At 47.7% G+C, this 24,184-nt stretch overlaps 1 long non-coding RNA gene across 1 annotated transcript; it reads left to right on the top strand.

Annotated features, from left to right (window-relative positions):
• On the top strand, window positions 21,811-23,578 carry LOC108636902. The gene is made up of 3 exons (XR_001918620.1): window positions 21,811-22,216; window positions 23,168-23,223; window positions 23,468-23,578. It is a non-coding gene; the product is annotated as an uncharacterized LOC108636902 (long non-coding RNA).

The raw sequence follows: 24,184 nt of genomic DNA, 5'->3' as shown, positions 1-24,184 counted from the left end.
CTGGGCCGTGCCCCTCTCTGGAGCTCGTCCACGATGGGGGCTCGGAAGTGCTTTCGAAGCTTCGGGGCTGGCGCCAGGGCCAGGGGGCAGCCCCGGCTCGTCTCACGCGATGGACTTCTGCTCCACTGGCCTCCTCTTGGCACAGAGCGGGCAGAAGCCAGCCCAGGAGACCAGAGCCTTCCTCCCCGCCCTGTTCTGCACCGCACTCTTCCAGAACCTTCAACAGAGGCCTTGTTCTCCAGGGCTGGAGACCACAGTTTCCCAGCCGCTCGAGGGGAAATGAGTGGAGGAAGCCAGCCCAGGGTTTTTATTGCCAAATAGTTCTTTCCCGAGGAGGACAACGCAGTCGACTCGCCAAGTGGGGGCTGGAGTGGGTCCAGCCGTAAACCAGCTTAATGAACACTGGTAGAGAACTGCAAATATTCTTGACTTCAAAACGCACACAAGAACTTTAGACACTGATTCCTATCAGCCGGTCCGGCGGGTACCGACGCCGCTCAGTTTTCGCCGTCGCTTAGCAATGGGAGAGAAACTGTTCTCTCTTATCACTGGAGGTGGAGGTAGGACAAAGCACTTTATTGGACTGAATAGGTATGAAATTAGTTTATTCTCTCTCACTTGGAGAAGGCAATTGGCAGCCAAGAGTCACTTGGACAATGGGCACTTTCGAGGTTGGGAGGTGGCCTTCCTTTCCTGTTATCTCAGTAAATCCTAACCGCTGTGTTTCTCTACAGATAAAGTTTTGAACTTTTGCCAGGAGTGTCCTTCCAAAACTATCATTAGAGAAAAATAGCTTCACATAGAGACTCACAGACCAGGGTAGGAATGAAGGTGCGGAGAGTGAAGTCAAGTATGCAAAATTTGAGGGAGTTCTCCCAGCAAGTCAGGAATCAAAACAATTCATATTTCAATGCTTTATTTTACTGAAAAATATCTTTTTCTGGCTGCACAGACTGGTTTTTAGGGTCTTTCCCGACTAGGTATGGAACCAGGGTCCCTGCAGTGAAAGCTCTAGGTGCTAATCACTGGACTGCCAGGGAATTCCCTTCAGCTCAGTTCAGTTCAGTTCAGTTCAGTTCAGTCGCTCAGTCATGTCTGACTCTTTGCGACCCATGAATCGCAGCACACCAGGCCTCCCTGTCCATCACCAACTCCCGGAGTTCACTCAAACTCATGTCCATCGAGTCAGTGATGCCATCCAGCCATCTCATCCTCTGCCGTCCCCTTCTTCTCCTGCCCCCAATCCCTCCCAGCATCAGAGTCTTTTCCAATGAGTCAACTCTTCGCATGAGGTGGCCAAAGTACTGGAGTTTCAGCTTTAGCATCATTCCTTCCAAAGAAATCCCAGGGCTGATCTCCTTCAGAATGGACTGGTTGGATTGCCTTTGAACACCACAGTTCAAAAGCATCAATTCTTTGGCGCTCAGCTTTCTTCACAGTCCACCTCACATCCATACATGACCACTGGAAAAACCATAGCCTTGACTAGATGGACTTTGCTGGCAAAGTAATGTCTCTGCTTTTAAATATGCTATCTAGGTTGGTCATCAGAGAAGGCAATGGCACCCCACTCCAGTACTCTTGCCTGGAAAATCCCATGGACGGAGGAGCCTGGTAGGCTGCAGTCCATGGGGTCGATAAAAGTCGGACACGACTGAGCAACTTCACTTTCACTTTTCACTTTCATGCATTGGAGAAGGAAATGGCAACCCACCCCAGTGTTCTTTCCTGGAGAATCCCAGGGACGGGAGAGCCTGGTGGGCTGCCGTCTATGGGGTCGCACAGAGTCGGACATGACTGAAGTGACTCAGCAGCAGGTTGGTCATAACTTTTCTTCCAAGGAATAAGCGTCTTTTAATTTCACGGCTGCAGTCACCAACTGCAGTGATTTTGGAGCCCCCAAAATAAAGTCTGACGCTCTTTCCACTGTTTCCCCATCTATTTCCCATGAAGTGATGGGACCAGATGCCATGATCTTCTGAATGCTGAATTTTCTGAATTCCCTTAATGCAATATTTTTTTAAAATACACATTACTGAGTAAAGTTCCACGATGACCGAAATATCCAAATTTTAAATGAAGACAGAATCAGGACCCCTGATGTCTTTCCTTTGGCCTCAGGTTCCAACAGGGCAGCATGGCTCAGTGCTGCCACAGACCTTGTTCCTGCCTCACACGTGTTCACAACAGGAGGTCTGGAGCATCTTTTTCCTCACAAGAATGACTGCGCTGGCGGGTGGAGGATCATGCAGCTGGGCAGAGACCTTCCCTTCCCCAATGGGAAGAGGATCTTTCTGCGGTCCTTTCGGAAGCTTCTTCCAAGACTGAAGTGGTTTGCCAGAGTACATCATGTGGAATGCTGGGCTGAATGAATCACAGGCTGGAATCAAGATTGCCGGGAGAAATATCGACAGCCTCAGATATGCAGATGCATGCATGCTATGTCGCTTCAGTTGTGCCCAACTCTGCAACCCTATGGACCTTAGCCCGCCAGGCTCTTCTGTCCATAAGATTCTCCAGGCAAAAATACTGGAGTGGGTTGCCATTTCCTTCTCCAAGGGATCTTCCTGTCCCAGGAATCAAAGTCTCGTCTCTTACATCTCCTGCGTTGGCAGGCGGGTTCTTACCACTAACACCATCTGAGAAGCCTGATTTGCAGTTGACACCACCCAAATGGCAGAAAGTGAAGAGGAACTAAAGGACCTCTGGATGAAGGTGAAAGAGGAGAGTGAAAAAGCTGGCTTAAAACTCAACATTCAAAAAACTACAATCATGGCATCTGGCCCCATCACATCATGGCAAATAGATGGGGAAAAAATGGAAACAGTGGCAGATTTTATTTCCTTGGGCTCCAAAATAACTGCTGCCTGTAACTGCAGCCATGAAATGGAAAGATGCTTGCTCTTTGAAAGGAAAGCTATGACAAACCTAGACAGCGTATTAAAAAACAAAGATATCTTTTGCCAACAAAGGTCCATATATTCAAATATATGGTTGGACCATAAAGAAGGCTAGGTACTGAAGAATTTATGTTTTTGAACTGTGGTGTTAGAGAAGATTCTTGAGAGTCCCTTAGACTGCAAGGAGATCCAACCAGTCCATCCTAAAGGAAATCAGTCCTGAATATTCATTGAAAGAACTTATGCTGAAGCTGAAGCTCCAGTACTTTGGCTACCTGATGCAAAGAGCTGACTCAATAGGAAAGACCCTGATGCTGGGAAAGATTGAAGGTGGGAGGAGAAGGGGGCAATAGAGGATGAGATGGTTAGATAGCATCCCCAACTCAATGGACTTGAGTTTGTACAAACTCCAGGAGATGGTGAAGGACAGGGAAGCCTGGCCTGCTGCAGTCCATGGGGTCCCAAAAAGCTGGGCAAGACTGAGAGACGAACACACAATGTGTCAGTGGGTAGAATTAGGTCAGTTCATGAACATGTGGATGGGAAAATAACTGATATTTATTTTCACTAGCTCTAACTACAATTTAGAAATTCAGCAATTAATGTAGCCAACACAGCACAGTAACCTTTTGGTGCCTGTGATTCAGTCGTTAATAAGGATACAGATGGTAAAGGTGAGAGAGGAGAGTGAAAAAGTTGGCTTAGAGCTCAACATCCAGGAAACGAAGATCACGGCATCTGGTCCCATCACTTCATGGGAAATAGATGGGGAAACAGTGGAAACAGTGTCAGACTTTGTTTTTTGGGGCTCCAAAATCACTGCAGATGGTGACTGCAGCCATGAAATTAAAAGATGCTTACTCCTTGGAAGAAAAGTTATGACCAACCTAGATAGCATATTCAAAAGCAGAGACATTACTTTGCCGACTAAGGTCCATCTAGTCAAGGCTATGGTTTTTCCAGTAGTCATGTATGGATGTGAGAGTTGGACTGTGAAGAAAGCTGAGCGCCAAAGAATTGATGCTTTTGAACTGTGGTGTCTTGAGAGTCCCTTGGACTGCAAGGAGATCCAACCAGTCCATTCTGAAGGAGATCAGCCCTGGGTGTTCTTTGGAAGGAATGATGCTAAAGCTGAAACTCCAGTACTCTGGCTACCTCATGCGAAGAGTTGACTCATTGGAAAAGACTCTGATGCTGGGAGGGATTGGGGGCAGGAGGAGAAGGGGACGGCAGAGGATGAGATGGCAGGATGGCATCACGGACTCGAGGGACGTGAGTCTGGGTGAACTCCGGGAGATGGTGATGAACAGGGAGGCCTGGCGTGCTGTGATTCATGGGGTTGCAAAGAGTCAGACACAACTGAGCGACTGAACTGAACTGAACTGAACTGAAGAATACAGATGTTTCTATATTACACTACATTCTTTGTAAGTATCTCAAAATATTATTTATGTTCATGGAAATTTATAGTACCTATTAGATTTTCTGATAAATCTTGTTATTTTAAAAAGAAGCACATTTACTATATATCATAGTATGTCATAAATTTTAATTAATTACAGAATTTTAGCATAATTGATTTCCTTTGTAATCCTATAATTTTTATCTTAGCCATTTAAAAACACACCAGAGGATCCATCGCATAAAAAAGGTTAGAAACTCAATCTCTGGAAGTGTATTTGTATGACTTCAGTGTGAAAAAGGATTTCTTAAACAAGAGAAAAATAAAGGAAAGAATGATATGACCAGCATAGAGGAAAAGAATGATAAATTTGACTAGATTAGAAACTGTAAACTTTTCCCATTTCATGCATTGGAGAAGGAAATGGCAACCGACTCCAGTATTCTTGCCTGGAGAATCCCAGGGGCGGGGGAGCCTGGTGGGCTGCCGTCTATGGGGTCGCACAGAGTCGGACACAACTGAGGCGACTTAGCGGTAGCATACCAAAGATGGTCCCTGAATTACTGACTTACAATTTTTTTTATCTTATCACAGTATCACCATCTTTATTTTCCAGGAGACTCAGAAAGCCACAACACTGCTTATTCAGAGCCTGGATTTGAAACACATTTTTTAATGTCTCATCTGCCCATTTAATGATAGCCGTCGTATTTATAACACTCACTAAGATTCATGGAGGGCTGACCAAAGACACTTATTCCTTGGAAGAAAAGTTATGACCAACCTAGATAGCATATACTCCAGTACTCTTGCCTGGAAAATCCCATGGACGGAGGAGCCTGGTGGGCTGCAGTTCATGCGGTCGCTGAGTCAGACACGACTGAGCGACTGACTGAACTGACTGACCACGTGCCACCATTCAACATTCAGGTCCTTACTTACATGTCACCGTTTCAGAAAGGCCTTCCCCTGGCCAGCCAATCTTATTTTATTTTTCTTAATGGTACAACCACTTTTTTAAAAGTATTTTTATTTATTTACTTCTTTGGCAGAGCTGTGTGGCATGCAGTATCTTAGTTTCCTGACCAGGAATCAAACCCTTGCTCCTGCACCGGGAGACAGAGTCTTAACCAATGGCCTTCCATGGAAGTCGCTGATCAGCGACCTGAACACAGCCGCAATGCGCCCTCTCACAGAGTCGGCGGCTGGAGCCCGAAACCCGGGCCATGGCAGAGCCGTGCCCCCTCTGAAGGCAGGGTCCACCCCCAGGGGAGGACCCGTGCCTGTTCCTCCAGGCTCTACTGGGAGCCTGGAACCTGCCATTGCCCTTGGCTTGTAGCCGTATCCCTCTAAGCCTGCCTCCATGGTCACAGGGCCTCTCCCTTGCCTCTCTCCGTGGCTGAATTTCCTCTCCTTTCTCTTATAAAGACACGAGTCCTTGGATACAGGTCTCACCCCAAGCCCAGATGGCCTCGTCTGCAAAGAGCTCATTTCCAAATAAGGCCACATGCATGGCCTTCAAGTGGACATGAATTTGGGGGGGACACCCTGCACTCCAGGGCTTCCCTGGTGGGGCAGTGGTAAAGAATCCGCCGGCCAGTGCAGGAGACGCCGGAGACGTGGCTTCCATCCCTGGGTTGGGAAGATCCCCTGGAGAAGGACATGGCAACCCGCTCGAGTGTTCTTGCCTGGAGAATCCCCTGGACAGAGGAGCCTGGTGGGCTACAGTCCACGGAGTCACAAAGAGTCAAAAAATCAGCTTCCCGGGGTCATGGAGTAAGCGGCTCGAGCGGGTCTGCTTTCACCACGCTTCCTGCCACTCAGTTTTCTCCACTTGTGGAATTGAATCAGGGTTTTATTACCTTCAAATTGCTGGACGCAAGCGTCCTAACAGCATTTCAGACGCTAGGGCCCTGGAAATCTCATTTCTGCTGGTCCAGGCCCTCCAGGGAGCAGCGCTTTTTCACACTTTCTAGGTCCTTGGAAATGCGCTTCCAGAGGCCAGTTCCCTGGCTGGGAGATCTTTCGAGGTCATACCCTCAGTCACTGTCCCTAATGAATCTTTCCGAGCCTGGTGTCTGTCTTGAACCTGAAAACAGGAACAGCTGCTTCCCATTGGTGTCTAATAAGGAAGTTGGGAACAGAGTCCTGAGGCTCAGTTACAAAATACTGAAAGCAAACGCACACAAAATAATCCAACAGGAGCTTCTCTGGCGGCTCCAGGAGTTAGGAACCCGCCTGCCCATGCAGCGGACCCAGGCGCCATCCCTGGTCCAGGAAGATCCCACGAGCTGCCACTGCGAAGCCTGCACTCTAGAGCACACGCCCCAAACAAGGGAAGCCACCCCATACGCAGCCCGCGCCCCGCAGTGGAGAGCACCCCGCTCGCCGCGACAGAGGAAACCCAAGTGCGGCCGGGAGACGCGTGCAGCCAAAAACGCACTCGCCAGTTAATTCTTAAAGATTCTGACAAAGTGTGCAACCAACCATATCCCACTCCTTTCTCGGGCCGGCTCATTATTCCTTCACGTTTGCTTAAAAGCCCACCCCGTTTTGCTTTCCGGATTGGCTCTGCCTAACGCCCTGTGTGGATTTCTTCCTTTCCCAAGAAGAATTGTAAACCACACAACAGAACTGCTCTCTCCTCCTTTGCATGACAATTCACCACCTAACGCGCGGCACTGAGATCTAAACTCACCCGGGAAAAATTCTCTTTTATTTGAATAGTTTCCTTCTCTCTACTGTAATCTGTTTACCAGCTAAGCTAAGCCAGCACCTAGGTTTAATAAATTGGCCTGCCTGCTGTCCACCAAGCTTGCTTCTCTCCAGACCTTTGCACTAGCTTTTCCCTCTGTTGAGAACTACTTTTCCCCATGGATTTTTTTTTTTTTTTCAAAAATTAAGGTAACATTCTTTTATCACATAAGTTACACAGGTGCAATAATATTTTACTTCTATAATATTTTATTTCTATATACCCTGGGCTTTCCTGATGTCTCAGTGGTAAGTAATCCACCCTCCAATGCAGTTTGATCCCTGGATCGGGAAGATCCCCTGGAGAAGGAAACGGCAGTCCACTCCAGTATTCTTGTCTGGGATATCCCATGGACCGAGGAGCCTGGTGGCCTACAGTCCACGGGGTCACAAGAGTCTGACACAATTTAGTGACTAAACAGTGACAACACATACCTTACGGTGTGATCAACAGCAAGAAGGGCCCACCCATCACGATAGGGTTGGTCCCCTTTACTCATTCCATCCCTCCCCACCACACCCGCCACACTCCTCTCTCTGGGGACCATTATTCTTTTCTCTGTATCTAAGTGTTTGTTTTCGTTTGGTTTGTTCATTTGTTTTCGTTTTTTGTTTGTTTGACTTTTTGCATTTCACATTTGCATGGAATCATATGGTACCTGAGGATACGGAGGAAAAGGAACCCTCCTGCACTGTTGGTAGGCATGTGAACTGGTGCAGCCTCTATGGAAGACAGTGGGAAGGTTCCCGAAAAAAATTAAGAATAGCTACCATATAAATCCAGAAATTCTGGGTATTTATCCCAAGAACATGAAAACACTGGTTTCAACATATGCACTCTTACGCTCATTAATTACAATAGCCAAGGTCTGGAAACAACTTAGAGTGAAAGTGTTAGTTGCTCAGTCGTGTCCGACTCTTGACACCCTGTGGACTGTAGCCCACCAGGCTCCTCTGTCCATGGGATAGACCAGGCAAGAATACTGGAGTGGGTTGCCATTTCCTTCTCCAGGGGATCTTCCCAACCGAGGGACTGAACCTGGGTCTCCTGAATTGGAGGCAGATTCTTTGCTGTCTGAGCCACAAGGAAAGAGTCTAAGTGCTCATCAATAGATGAATGGATAAAGAAGACGCATGTATGTATATATAAACACACATATACGATGGAATGTTATTCAGCCATAAAAAGATGAAAGCTTGCTATTGGCATTAAATGGATGAAACTTGAGGATACTACGCTAGGGGAAACAAGTCAGAGGGAGAAAGACAAACACTCCTGTGGATTTTGTGGCCGTTTCCTCACTCCTTCGGTCCCCTGCGCCTCTGTCGCCTTCACAGACTTGTGCCCCGACTGGTCCTTAAATGGAGCGAGGCCTGGTGCCCACCACCAGCTTCTACGTCCCTTGGTTCCTGCTTAACGTCTCCTGAGTCGTTATACGTTGATCTGGGCTTTTGTCTGCTCTCCTCAACGAGGATCTCGGCTTCACGAGAGCGGGGCTGTCCTGGTCTGTTCTGTGCCCCGCCGTGTCCCTGGAACACAGCGTAGCAGCAGGCTGTGAGCCGTTCCGAGTGCTCACTTTAGGCTGAGCGCTCAGTACACATTTGTATAAATAAGTGACCTCAAATTTTAGTTTAGACATTGAGTCTATTCGTATTTCCGTCTCTGTGCCCATTTTCCCAAGGGAGGCAAAGGATGCTCTGTGCTTTGTCTGTCCTCAAGGTATTGCAGCGGGGGACGTCATCTAGCTGAGGAAGGAATTTTGACCCTCGACATTTACATCAAGCCTTCCTTGATGTGGGGGTGGCAGGAGCCCCTTTCAGAGTCTGATGCAAAGGATAAAACTTCTCTTTCTGGAATGCTTTGCATATGATCGAAGTTGGGTGGCAGAGCTTCACGAGCACCCCCCAGCCCCCTGCTGCCCGCGTTCCAGGTTCAAATGTGCCTTCCCCAGAGCTAACATTTGTTGAGTGCATGAATAATGTATGTTATCAGTTGTCAGCTATATACCAAATGTATTCATTTCCTAGGGCTGTAACAAAGTACCACAATTGGGATGGCTTAAAACACAAAAAATCATTCTCTCACAATCCTGCAGGGTGGAAGTCCAGAGTCAGTATCGCTGGACTGAAACCAAGGAGTGGGCAGGACACGCCCCCTCGGGAGGTCCTGGGGAAAAATCCGCTCCTTGCTCCTTCGGTTTCTGGGGGTTCCCGGCATCCCTCAGTCTGGGGTTGCACCTCCCAGATCTCTCCTCCATGAGCACTTGACCTTCTCCTGTGTAGGAGTAAGACCTCCCTCTTATACACATTCTCAGGCTCCCCTGGGGGTCCAGTGGTTGAGAATCCGCCTGCCAACGCAGGGAACACAGGTTTGATCCCTGGTCCAGGAAGATTCCACATGCAGCGGGGCAATGAAACCCCCAAGCCACAGCTACCGAAGCATTCCCACCTGGAGCCCCGGCTCTGCAACAAGAGACACTGCAGTGAGGAGCCCTCTCAGGGAACAAAAGTCAGCCTCCTGTCACCCCAACTGGAGACAGCCCACGGAGCCACGAAGGCCCATCACAGCCCAAAGCAATCAACTAACACGCGAATACATTAAAAACATGGAGTATGCGGTGCAACCAGAATTCACAGACATTATTTTAAGCAAAACATGTTATTGCATTTAGGGTTCACCATGGAAATGTGGGGTGACCATCTTTCCATCTCAAGATCATTAGCTTAATCACTTCTGCAAAGTTCTTTTAAAAAAGAAACCTTTATAAGACAACGTGTGTGTGCTCCAGAGATTATTACCTGATATCCATTAGTATTATTCATTGAGGGGATCTCTCTTCCACCTGCTACACCAAATAAAGAAAATCATGGCATAAATGAAAACACACAGAGAATTATTTGGGGATTTTCACTGAGTTCTGAATCCGAGTGTGACTAAATTTCCAGTGTTCACAGTATTTAAAATAAGGAAGCCAGAGGGTGAAAGATAGACACCCTCCCCATCCAACCGCCCCTCCACCCACCCCCACCAGGCGTTGTTTAAAAGTCACAGGAGGAATTTCAGGTTGCCTGGGGACCAGACCCAAATAAGAGGGTGCAGTCAGAGCTGTTTAAATGGCTCCATAAGCGAGTGTGTCCACTACTGTCAATAGGCAGGTGAGAGCCAGTTTGTCTTAATGCACCGGTGCCCATTTCCATTGCGAGTTAACAGTATGTAAAGTACTCCCACCTTCCCAGTGCCCCAGAGGCAGCTCCAAAAATAATCTACCTGCCGTAAACCTGGTGACTGTCGAGGAGGAGAAATAGGGTTTAAAGCCGTAGCTCCGAGGCAATACCAGGAGCCTGAGCAGAATCATCAAGACTGAGTGGCAAGCCTTTTCTGAGAAGGGCGGTTGGATTTCCATCAGCTGCCCCCTCCCCGGGGTGTTAATTAAAATAACCGAAACAGCATTAGACTAGAGGGTCACAGCTGCCTTTTCTTCTTGGCAAGTTAAGGGGGCCTTATTGTTGTCTGGTCTGTAAGTCGTGTCCAACTCTGCCACCCTATGAGCTGCAGCATGCCAGGCTTCCCTGTCCTTCGCTATCTTCTGGAGGCTGCTCAAAATCCATTGACTTGGTGATGCCATCCAGCCATCTCATCCTCTGTCATCCCTTTACCTCCTGTCTTCAGTCTTTCCCGGCGTCAGGGGTTTTCCCAATGAGTCAGCTCTTCACATCAGGTGGCCACAGTATTGGAGCTTCAGCATCAGTCCTTCCAATGAATACTCAGGCCTGATTTCCTTTACAGTTGACTGGTTGGATCTCCTTGCAGTCCAAGGGACTCTCAAGAGTCTTCTCCAACACCACAGTTAGAAAGCATCAATTCTTTGGTGCTCAGCCTTCTTTATGGTCTGACTCACATCCATACATGACCACAGGAAAAACCATAGCTTTGACTACACAGACCTTTGTTGGGAAAGTAATGCCTCTGCTTTTTAATATGCTGTGTGCGTTCTTCAGAGTTTTTCTTCCAAGGAGCAGGCATCTTTTAACTTCCTTGCTGCAGTCACTGTTCACAGTGATTTTGGAGCCCCCAAAATAAATGGGGCTTAATATTTATCCAACATCTACCTGGTCTCTTAAATAAGTGTACTATGCCATTGTGTACTACGCCAATACTTTGGCACCTGATGCGAAGAACTGACTCATTGGAAAAGACCCTGATGCTGGGAAAGATTGAAGGCGGGAGAAGGGGACGACGGAGGATGAGATGGCTGGATGGCATCACCAACTCGACAGACATGAGTGTCAGTAAACTCCGGGAGTTGGTGATGGACACGGAGGCCTGGCATGCTGCAGTCCATGGGGTCACAAGGAGTCGGACACGACTGAGCGACTGAACCGACTGATTGACCGATGCCATCGTATTCTGCAGTGTCGACAACCGTCACGTACCCCTAATTCCTCTAAGCGATCAAGCAGATGACTTTCTTCTGTCTCTTCTGTCAAACACACAAAAGACTTCTCCAGGAGGCTCACTGGGCCTGGGCCCTGAGCCTGGCACCGATATTTGACAGATGAGAACCAGACCCTCTGCTTGAGGACCCCACAGCCTGGAGCAAGCGGGAAACTGTACGTAGCTGGCATTTGGAGTGGGGCCTTTCCAGATGCTTGGAATCCCCCTTAGAGCCCAAGGGGAGGGCAATCATTCTTCTGAGGAAAAAGATGCTCCAGAAGTCTCCTGTGCTGTGAACCCGTGTGAGGCAGGAACAAGGTCTGTGGCAGCACTGAGCCATGCTGCTGTGCTGGAACCTGAGGCCAAAGGAAAGAAATCAGGGGTCCTGATTCTTAGCTCTTTAATAATAATAGTCATCGAGATGTCCCTGGTGGTCCTCTGTTAGGACATTGTGCTTCCACCACGCCCAGAGGGCATGGGTTCGATCCCTGGTTGGGGAATTAGCTTCCCACATGCCTCGAGTCGTGGCCCCAAAATAGAAAACAAATGAACAAAAATAATAACAGTAACCTTGATGCCAGGCTCAGGCCACTTCTCCTTACCGTAGGGGACTGGGAGAAGATAACGTGCTATCTTCTCACTGACTCAGGTTGTGGACGGATGTGTGAAATATGCAGGTGGGAACATGGAGGAGCATCTCCTCCTTCCTATCCACCCATCTAGGGATCAAACCCCCTGTGCCTGCCCTGCAGGTAGTTTCTTTATCACTGAGCCATATACTTCAATTTTTTTAATGTATTTTTTTAATTTAAAAAATGCAAAAAAAAACTTTATTAAAAAAAACTGTTGCAATGGTTTAAGAGAAAAAGTAAGTGGGTCAGTGCTAAAGTATGGTTCACAGTAGAAAGTTACCTTTTTCCCTGCAGGAATTTGGGTAATAAAATATTATATGTGAATTTTTATTATCGCAAAATGAAGTGGTTCATCTAAACTAACCCCCCAAATCTGAAATCACTGAGCAAATTTAAACAGAACATAGGAGATCAAAAATAATCCCACTTCTGGACCACTTTTGCTTGAACCTGGCCACATATTAGCATCACTGGGGAGGTTTGTAAAAATACTGATGGCTGGGCCCCGCCTGCAGAGGTTCTGATTTAACTGATTTGGAGTGGGGCCGACAGCAGTATTTTTAAAACACATCCCCAGACGGTTCTAATGTGCAGCCGGAGTGGAGAACCACCAGACCATTGAAGTAAATTGCCAGCCAGCTCATAATTCTTAACTGTCTTTAAAAATCGCAGCGCCTGCTGAGCCACCAGCACTGAGTTGCCGTGCTCTTCTGCAGCTGGTTTACCAAGGGCTCTCTCTTTTACTTTTTGTTGACATACACTGTCCACACAGAACTGGATCGTAAGTGTAGAGTTCAGCGCATTTTCACCAACTGGATGCAGCCACATCACCAGCACCAACACCAAAAACAGAGCCCTGCCGTGTCCGCAGGAGCACCCTTGCTCATTCCAGATTGTCCCGCAGTGCCTTCACTTAGCTTTTTGGTGCTAATTCTCACTAGGTATTTGAGTTGTAACCAGTAGAGATCTCCATAATAAGTTTCCTTAATTCATCTGTCACACCTCTAGCTCATTCTAAAATTCGTGTGGAAGTATTAGTGAAAGTTGAAAGTGTTAGGGCTTTTTTTTTGCTCAGTTGTGTCCGACTCTCTGCAATCTGGTGGACTGTAGCCCACCAGGCTCCTCTGTGCATGGCGATTCTCCGAGCAAGAATACTGGAGTGGGTTGCCATTCTCTTCTCCAGGGGATCTTCCCAACCCAGGGATTGAACCCAGGTCTCCCTCATTGCAGGCGGATTCTCTACCCTAGTTAGCCACAAGATGTTTGTCACCCAGGCTGTTTACAACAGAAAGGAATGGGGAGAAGGAAGTACAGCTAAATATCGAATCACAGGATTCAATCATATATTTTTTAAATTAATAAAAAATTTTTAACATTCATATAAGACTGTTCAGTTTGTATGCTATAAATTAGATAGTTCATTTGCTCAGTCATGTCCAGCTCTTTGCAACCCCATGGACTGCAGCATGCCAGGCTTCCTTGTCCATCACCAACTCCTGGAGTTTATACAAACTCATGTTCATTGAGTCAGTGATGCCATCCAACCATCTCATTCTCTGTTGTCCCCTTCTCCTCCTGCCCTTAACCTTGCCCAGCATCAAGGTCTTTTCAAATGAGTCAGCTCTTCACATCAGGTGGTCAAAATATTGGAGCTTCAGCTTCGGCATCAGTCCTTCCAATGAATATTCAGGAGTGATTTCCTTTAGGATGGACTAGTTGGGTCTCCTTGCAGTCCAAGGGACTCTCAAGAGTCTTCTCCAACACCACAGTTCAAAAGCATCAATGCTTCGGTGCTCAGCTTTCTCTATAGTCCAACTCTCATATCCATACATGACTACTGGAAAACCATAGCTTTGACTACACCGACCTTTGTTGGCAAAGTAATGTCTCTGCTTTTTAATATGCTGTCTAGGTTGGTCATAGCTTTTCTTCCAAGGAGAAGGCATCTTTTAATTTCATGACTGCAGTCACCATCTGCAGTGATTTTGGAGCCCAAGAAGGTAAAGTCTGTCACTGTTTCCATTGTTTCCCCATCTATTTGCCATGAAGTGATGGAACCGGATGCCATGATCTTAGTTTTCTGAATGTTGAGCTTTAAGCCAACTTCTTCACTCTCCTCTTTCATCAAAGGCTCTTTAGTTCCTCTTCACTTTCTGCCATAAGGGTGCTGTCATCTGCATATCTGAGGTGATTGATATTTCTCCCGGCAATCTTGATTCCAGCTTGTGCTTCTTCCAGCCCAGCGTTTCTCATGATGTACTCTGCATAGAAGTTAAATAAGCAGGGTGACAATATACAGCCTTGATGTACTCCTTTTCTGACTTGGAACCAGTCTGTTGCTAGGGTAATAGGATAAAGAAAGATGTTTGGCAAAAAAAGAAAGATAAATTTTCCCAGCAGAACTCTGTCATGGATGAATTTTGTCCCCTCCTCCCTCATTCGTAAGTCCTAACCCACTACTTCAGAATGCGACACCATTTGGAGATAAGGCCTTTCAAGAAGTGATTAAGTTAGAATGAGGCTGTAAGTATGGACCCTAATGCAGTATGGGTGGTGTCCATTTAAAAAGAGGAGATCAAACCCAAACCTGCCCAGGATGACCACGCAAAGACGCAGGGAGAAGATGGCCATCCGCAAACCAAGGAGCACGCTCACAGGGGAAGGCGAGCCCCGGCACCTTGATTGTGGACTTCTAGCCTCCAGAACTACGAGAAAATAAATTTCTGTGGTGTGAGCCACCAATCTGCGGTATTTGTGTGTATCATTTGAATCAGCAGTTCCTTCTCCAGGTACAGACTTTAGAGAAACTCTCACAAATGTAAGGGCAAAGAAGAAGCACACTGTGTCTCTGCAGTGCTGATTCTCATAGAAAAAAAAAAAAAAAAAAAAACAACTTAGCTGCAATTTAAATATCCGCCATGAGTGGAATAAATAAATGCATTGCACGTATTCCTCCAACGGTCTATTACACTGCGGTTAAACGGAATGAACTAGATACGCAACAACCTAAATACATTTCTCAAAATTTATTGCTGAGTGCAAAACAGCTAGTTACAGAAAGATAAATCCACTGTGATAGCATTTATCTTAAAATGCTGAAAAACTAGAGAAGGGGCTTCCCTGGTGTCTCAGCGGTAAGGAATCTGCCTGTCAATTCGGGGACATGGGTTCGATCCCTGATCTGGGAAGACCCCACACGCCACGGTCCAACAAAGCCCATTGACACGACTGAGCCTGTGCCCTAGAGCCTGGGAACTGCAACTGCTGAGCCCACGTGCCACAACCGCCGACGCCCGAGTGCCCTGGAGCCAGTGCTCCGCAGCGAGAGAAAGCACCGCAGTGAGAAGCCCGCACACCGCAGCCAGAGAAAGCCCGTGGGCAACAAAGGCCAGCACAGGCCTCTGCAGGAGAGGGATAAACTGCAATTCTACCACTGTTTGTTTTATCAGAAAGGAGCCGTAGCAAGTATGACACAGTGTTAACATTTGCTGTTTCTGAGGGAGAGGTGCATGGATGTGTTATCCTCTGCTGTTTTCTATGGTTTATCAATTTGTCAAAAAAAAAAAAAAATCCCACAGTAGATGGACTGATGAAAGAAATACATACAATAGAAGAGTTTTATTGCCAAACTGGTATACAGAGAAGAGCAATCCAATCAGACATTGCGCAAAACTCCAGGTATTGAAAAATGGGAGACAAAAAATGTGAATCAATTAAGGTAGAACCAAGAGTTCCCACCTCTGTCTCAAAGAATATCGAGAAGGAGAATGTAGAGAGAAAATAATAACATAAACTATATCCCCAGTTTTCAAAGCTAAAGAGAGAATCAAGTCTTCATATTTTAGTATGATGTAAAAAAGCTAGTGAAAAGAAACATGGGGAAGAGAGTCTGGAGGACCCAGCACTAGACATATTAGTAACATACAGAAAAAAATCCCAGACAGAAAAAACTTTAATAGTTTATCGTCAAAGGAAGAAGAAACAGATGGACATGAGACTTCTCAAGTCCAATGAGTATACAATTCTGTAAGTTACAATGCCATAGAATTCTGTGAGCAAAATGTTATCTAAGAAATTAATTTTAGACGGACAAGGACCTAGGAGGTATCGCTCCATGAACCCTTTCTGAAAGATTCTCTACAGGATATACTCCAACAGTAGGGAAAATGAATCCAAGAAACAGGGAAGTGGGTGCAAGCAACAGTGATGTACAAAGAAACCAGTAAAGCCCAGAAGATCACCAAATGTATGGCGATGGAGCTTAATGAATAGTTGAGAAAAAACTCCAACTGTTCAATTCAAAGAGTTTTCAACAAATCTTGGGAATTGAGAGGAAAGAAGAAATGACAAAATGTTGAGGTCTAGCCTTCTGAATGGGGATAGACAATACATACTAATTGCTTTCAATATCAGTGGAAATATATACACTCAGCTATGCTGAGTAAAATGTAAAAAATTAACGCTTGAAGAAAATAATGAAATCAGAATGTATATTTAGCAAACTGCTGCTGCTGCTGCTGCTGCTAAGTCGCTTCAGTCATGTCCGACTCTGTGTGACCCCATAGACAGCAGCCCACCAGGCTCCCCCGTCCCTGGAATTCTCAGGACAAGAACGCTGGAGTGGGTTGCCATTTCCTTCTCCAAAGCATGAAAGTGAAAAGTGAAAGTGAAGTCTCTCAGTCATGTCTGACTCTTAGCGAGCCCACCGACTGTACCCCACGAGGCTCCTCCATCCATGGGATTCTCCAGGCAAGAGTACTGGAGTGGGGTGCCATTGTCTTCTCCGATTTAGCAAACTACTAAAGGATAAATAGTAGTAAAGGAAAAAAAGAAACTAGTCAATATATTACAGTTTGACTCCTTCTTCCCCTTACCTTCAAAGTGAAAAAACAAATGCTCAAAACCAGAGTGATTCTACAAAGGTAACTCAGGGTTGATTTTAATCACCTAGCAGCTGTTTCTTCAGTAACTGCGTAAGAGGAAATCCCTAAGCCAGTGGTTCTCAGGGTTTGTATAAATAGAGATGGTGGGGCCCAACCCTCAGAATTTCTGACTCAGTGAATTTGGTATGGGGACCAAAAATTTGCATTTCTAACAAGTTCCCAGGTGATGTGGTCCAGAGACCACACTTTGAGAACCACTGTCCATTACACACCACTGTCAGTGTTTGGTGATTTTCCACTTTCTTTTCGTGCTTATCGAAGAGCACAGTTCTGGGACCCAGTGAAGGGAGGGCTGGTCCTACAAATTCCTGATTACCAAGAAGAGGTAATTTTTGATTCAGAAGAATGTTGTTCAAGAAAGCCTGCTTCTGGAGACACAAGTTGGATCCCTGGGTTGGGAAGGCTCCTGGAGAGGGAAATGGCAGCCCACTTCAGTATTCTTGCCTAGGAAATCTCAAGGATGGAGGAGCCTGGCGGGCTACAGTCCATGGGGTCACCAAGAATCAGACATGAGTGAGCGACTTAACAGGAACAGCAAAATCTCCAATCATCTACATAGCACCATATTAACAACCTAGGGCACAAGGTCCCAGGGTGATAAATCATATAAGCACAACTTTCCTAGCCATTAATACATATCTGTCCTTAACACTGTTTAAAAAAGAAAGAAGAAGAAAGCCTGTTTCTGATGAAGGAATGTCCTAAGTGAAAGTGAAAGTTGCTCAGTCGTGTTGGAATCTTTGCAACCCGGTGGACTATACAGCTCATGGCATTCTCCAGGCCAGAATGCTGAAGTGGGTAGCCTTTCCCTTCTCCAGCGGATCTTCCCAACCCATGGATTGAACCCAGGTCTCTTGCATTGCAGGCGGATTCTTTACCAGCTGAGCCACAAGGGAAGCCCGAAATGTCCTAAAGTAATTTTTTTAAACTAAGTAAAAGGACAAGGAGGGCAGTTGCAGAAGCCAGGCCATTCACGTGGAAATGCTGGTAGACCATGCCTAGGAACAACCTTCTCTTATTCGGGCATAAAATAAGCATTCTCTGACATTCATAGGTCATTTCATAAACCACTTAAGAAATTCTGAGGTTGCCAAGTGGATTAGACAGAACTCTTTGTTTCAGCTTTTTAAAACCCTACATTAAAATAGACTTGAGCCAAAAAAAAAAAAAAGTGTGTTATTTATCCCCTGTAACTTAAACCCCAAGGGTTGTTAACTGTAGGCCTAAGTGGACCCAGGTATTCAAATGATTGTATCAGGGTCCCAGCTCTCTCTCTCTCTCTCTCTCTGCTCTGTTTTCCTCTGGGATGCTTCACTCTAGGTGGCCATTTAACACTCAGTAGGGTCAGGGAGCTGGAAACTTATAATCGCCTTAATAGCAAGAACCCTAGTAGGAAGAAAACGCCTCCTTTCCACATCACCAGCCAGAATCCCAGGTTTGACTCCCATTGGCCAGTCTGCAAGCACGTGCCCATTAACATCGAGCCAATCCATGCCCAGAAGATGCTCTGCTTCTTCAGATCTCTGCTCTGATTGGCTAGACCAGCTCACAGGGGTGTGGCCAGCCCCGCTCCAATCAGAATTACTAAGCGTGGGGGAGGCCAGGCTCCACAGAAGAGTGCGGTTACAAAAAGCAAGGGAGGAGCCCGGGCCGACAAAAGTAATTTGCGATCCCAGGGCTGTTTTTATCTTGTCAGATTAATAGTACATTAAATAAAGTAAGATAAATACAATTACTATGTAATTTCATGATCATTTCCTGAAGGAAAGACCATTTTAAACATGGAACAAAAACAGAATAGAAATTATCCAAAGAGAGAGTTCTCTTTTATTTAAATACAGGTAGCTTTATACAAAGCTTGATACATTTTCCTCTTTTCACAAAAACGTTGCTCAGGTAGAAAATGCATTTACTTTTTGTGTCCCCAACTCCCACCCACCAACAGGCACTGTGCCTAGAGGCTGCAAAAATATTTTAATTTCTTTTAAAACTGAGTTAAAATAATGAAAGTTGCTTTAATATATGATCACGAATCCGAGCTATATTATACTCATCTTTATACCAATGCAATCATACAATATAATTTAATTTTTTTTTAATGGAAGACAAGGCCCATGAAGGCAAATGTGCCTTGGACCCAGAAGAGCTATAATACAGTCCTACCTGCATCTCCTTCCCTCAAAGCCCTTTTTGACATTTCTGAAGGTGAATGTTCTGTCATCTCCAGAAAAGTCAGCTGTGCACCCATGTTGGCATTACTGCGTAACCCTCCCCGAGGAGCAACTGAGTCTCTACATGGCTTGCTTAGGGGGGTTTGCCTGGTGGTCCAGTGACTAGGACCCTGTGCTCCCAGTGAAGGGGGTCTGGGTTTGATCCCTGGTCAGGGAACTAGATCCCACATGTTGCTGCAACTAAAGATCCAGGCTGCTGCAGCGAAGACAGAATCCTGCATGCTGCAAGTAAGACCGGCACAGCTAAATAAACAATCAAAACAACTTTTAAAAAATGCTTAATGGGGACATGGGGCAGCTACCAGAGGTAAGACAGGGGCAAGAGATGGCTTGGCGTGTGCTGGAATGGAATTCCCTCCACAATCCTATTCTTCGAAATCATTTTTCATTCTAATACCTACGCCTCATTCCCTGGTGTTTCCCTCCATGCCAGGTACAGGCAAGCTAAGAGCAATTTGTCCAGGCCTCTTGAGTTGGCTCTCCCCAGCCCCTCACCACCAACTGAGACCCTCAGCGGTGAGCTGACTCCCACATTCACGTAAGAGAGAAGGGAAGCTTGAAACCAAGCTTGAACCCAGGCCAACCCAAATCCAGAGCCAGGATCTTAAATGCTGCGCCACATGGCTTCCAGCTTTTCTGAAGCCCCGGCTTCCGTGTTCCTCCTGGAGTGGAAGGGGAGGCAGTGGTCGGTGGGTGTGGTGGGGTGGGTGGAAGTCCCTTCTTCTGAGGCCCTGTATCCTTTGTCCCCTACCAGATTGGTGTATTTCATGGGAAAGAACACATTGTCTTCGTAAAGCAATGACTCATAAAGTCAAAATTTCCTACGTTCTCAGACTGATTATTTCCAGGCATATTTTTTTTTGTCCTTTCACCTGTACTCTAATTTTTTCTGTCTAGTGACTCCTACAGCAAGCTCCCATTAGCTCAGAAAGCCATCTACCCACTCAGCTGAGCTTGACTCACGCACCCTATGTTTATCCCCGTGGCTCCGGGTGCTCACGTCTTCCCCCAGACATCGTCCATGGGCCTCCAGGGCACCGGCGACGGCATCCTGAACTCCCCTCCACTGATACCCCTTCCCGGATGCCTGCACTCAGGCTGCTATAATTAAACAAACAGGGTTATTTGTGACATCCTGGTTTACACATCAACAAGCTATTTTCTCTGATTTTGCTATGGATGGATTTGCTCTGCTTACATCAAACAAAAACAGCTCGCCCCAAAATGCAGAATGAGCAAGGCAGAGGAGACAGGGCCGGGCAGTTGCCTTGTTCCCTGGAGGCTACATCCAGCCTTGCCTTTCCCAGACTTCCTGCCTCAGGGGAGCCCGGCTGGGTGACTCAGGGGCAGACAGCTGCGGAGGGTCAGAGTTTTGAGCGGGAGGAGACACAGACCCATGGAGAGGTCAGACGGGAGCTTCCTGTGGCTTCCAGACTAAACAGCCTAGCGGAGCAGTAGAACTCTTCGGGGTTCCGTCTGCAGGCATGTCCTAGGCAGGACCCTCTGGCCTCGGTTTCTAGAAAGCCACCCTCTGTAGGCTTGCTCCGTGGCCCACGTCCGCTGGCAGGGCTGGGGCTGGGGCTGGCTCCACGGCCCACCGCCTCCTCCGTCTGCCTGCAGGAGGGTGGCCGCCTGTGCCACAGCAGGACTTCTGAAAGGCTAAGTGCTTCCTGCCGCTTGGCAATTTAGATGGGCGGAGCCTCGCTGTCTTCCAGAAGAGTCCTCAAATGGCTCCTTGGCCTTTCTAAATCCTCCTGAATCCTGCCCTGTCTACCTATGCCCTCCATCTCACCCCGCTCCCCACCCCAGGAACAAACCCGTTAGAGCTTTGCAAATGCACGCTTTGGACAAGCCCCTCTTTCGACCATGGACAGACTCTCTCCAGCCCCCTTTGCGTGTTTCCTCTCAAGTTGTTCCTTCCCTGGTTTCCTCTCCACCCTTGACCAAGCCCTCCTCTCTCTCTGTTCTGTCTGTCCACACCCCCATCTGCCTTACAGACAGTTGGCACTGGGCCACGGTGACCTTGCTCGCTGTCAGGCCCCAGGTTTTGTCCACACGCCCGACACATCTCAAGTCCTCCAAGATGTAGTCTAAACGAATGAATGACTCTCCTGTGTCCAGCATCTCCTGCAGAGTAACTGGCTCTTTTTACAAAGCCCAGGTGTGAAAGCAGAGGCCACGTTGTTGCTCCCTGCTGGAAACAGCTCAAGGATCCACCCACATTAGAAGACACAAATCCACTGTGGCAGTCGGAACTAGGAAGGGCTTGACTCTGCATGACCGCCTCCCCAGACACAGCTGCGTTTCCCAAATGGGGAATGAAAGGTACCACAGGACCCGAAGGAGGGGAGCCTACAGGATCCTACTTACATCAAGTATGCAGAGGGCTAAAATAAACAGATGCTGTTAGCAGTCAGGAGCGGGCTTCCCCTGGAGTCACGTGGTGAGGGGGTGTGGTCTGCCTCTGGGTCTGGGAGCTGGGCACTCAGGAGCAGCCGGAGAGGTCCCTGAGCTGTGCGCTGGAGTGGGCGCCTTTCTCTCTCATGTATCTAGGAATACATATCACATATACATACCTTGTCACGAGGGCTCCCAAACAGGAAGGCTTGTGATACCCCATCTGTGGCAAGCCTCAACTCCGTGGCCGGGGCAGTGGACAGGAAGGCACTGTCCACTCTTCCCTCATCCCCTGGCGGGGGTCAGCCAGGCTGAGAAGCGATGGCCAGCCCCGAGCCCCTTTGTCCGACTCAGCGAGGCTCTTGAGATTACCCCTCAGGGCTGATGTCACAGCCAGCCAGGACCCTGATCCTTCTCCTCTTGAAAGGGCTTCCGATGCTTCCAGGCCAGGAACATTCATTTGCTGCTTTCTGCTCCTGATTTACCAGCATTGTGAGAAGTTGGCTGAGAACACTCTGCAAGGTGAGTGATGAAGTGGAGCATCATGATACAGGGCAAGGGGGAGCCCAGGAAGACCTGCTGCCTCTCCACCGCACCCCCCTGGCCACACAGCCTGGGGCAGGACAGGGAGCCCTCTGGGCCTCAGCCTCTGCCTGCTGTAGAGTGAGGAGGCTCTGGCAGGTCGGGCAGGCTGTGGGCCTGGGAGGCGGGAGGGGCCCGGGCAGGTGCCTGGAAATGGGCCCTGTGCGCTCGGTCGAGGCTTAGACTCAGAGGAGGCTGGCAGCCCTCTGCTTCATAACCCTGTGGTGCTCTTTCGCTGGGGCTGCCGGAACCTCATACCCCAGTCTGGGGGCCTTACACCACAGCCTTGTCTCACGGTGCTGGAGGTTAGAAGTCAGAGATCAGGGTGCCGGCTGGCTTAGCTCCTTCCACGGGCCCTGAGGGACAATCTGTCCCAAGCCTCTCACCACCCTCTGGGACATTCCTTGATTTGTAGGAGCATCACACGATCCCACCCCTTTGTGCGCTCAGCATCCTTACTGAGTACGTATCCGTGTCCCAATTCTTCCTCCTCATTAAGACACCTTGTGGGGCTTCCCTGGTGGTCCAGCAGCTAAGATGCCACACAGGCCCAAAGCAAGGCCCCGGGTTCAGTCCCTGGTCAGGGAACTAGATCCCGCAGGCTGCAGCTAAGACCCAGTGCAGCCAAACAAAGGAAGAAAAGGGGTAAAAAGACAAGACACCAGTCGTATTGCATTTGGGGCCCAACTCACTCTAGTGTGACCCCAGCTTAACAAACTGTATCTTCAAGGTCCTTCTTCTCAAGTGAGGTCACAGTCTAAAGTGTTGTGTTACTCACTCAGTCGTGTCCGACTCTTTGTGACCCCCATGGATTGTAGCCCACCAGGCTCCTCTGTCCATGGGTTGTTTTAGGCAAGAATACTGGAGTGGGTTGCCATTTCCTTTTTCCAGGTGACCAGGAATTCCACGTATGAATTTGGAAGGGACACAGTTCAACCTGGGACAAGGTAATCAGCTGCTTCTGACCTCCGTCTCTTTGCCTCTAAATGACGATGATCTTGAGGGCTGAATGGCACAAGACGCATGAAGGTCCCTAACACACTGTACTAGGTGCTTCGCAGAGCGGGGACGCGGTCCTCAGCGGAGGTGTCCGAAGCCCAGCCTTTCCTCCTCCCCTCCTCCCTCCCCACCTCCCTCTGGCCCCATTGAGCTGAAAAAGCGATCAAGCTTAAACTTATGTGTTGAACCTAGGGACTTCCCTGGTGGTCCAGCAGTGAAGACTCCTCCTCGCTTCCGATGCTGAGTCGCAGGGGCTGTGATTTCCATCCCTGGGCGAAGAGCTAAGACCCCACATGCTGCATGGCCACGTTAAAAAAAAAAAAAAAAAAGGCTGGATCTATCCTCTAAAAGGAAGCTGGCTGCTGAAGTCTGTTTGGGGGCTTTGCTTTTGTACTCCTGAAATGGGAACACATATGTGACCCGCGAAGCTGCCTCACCGTAAAGATACAGGATGTGACGGCTGCCTGGAGGGTGACCGCTCTTCAGCACCGATCAGGACCGCAGGCAGGGTGCAGCGTGAACAACGGCACCCACCTCTCTCCCCTGCCAGCCCCTGCTCATTGGCTTCGATTCACAGGCTGTATAATTCATGTCATTAATTTTTTTCCATTCAGCACGCTGCCAATTTCTTCTCATTTTGTTCCTGGAAATCTCTTGTGTGTGTGTCTTCTAAATTTAAAATAAATACACTGTACGTAATTGGATGCTAACCAGACAACACTGAGCAATCATACGTTTTCATTGATTCCACAGATGTATTCGTCTCAAATATGAGTGGGAAAGGTCTCTGCTTGTTCCAGTGGAAACGTTAAATGGCCAAGTTTCTCTCCAGTTCTTCGATAGCAGTATCAGTCTTTAGATGTTTCCTGTTATGATCTTACTGGAACGATGAAAGCCTCTTGCACCAGA

This window comes from Capra hircus, chromosome 10 (assembly GCF_001704415.2).
Source record: "Capra hircus breed San Clemente chromosome 10, ASM170441v1, whole genome shotgun sequence".
NCBI classification, from domain to species: domain Eukaryota; kingdom Metazoa; phylum Chordata; class Mammalia; order Artiodactyla; family Bovidae; genus Capra; species Capra hircus.
The sequence above is the reverse complement of the archived record's forward strand: the minus strand, read 5'-3'. Positions and strand labels throughout refer to the sequence as shown.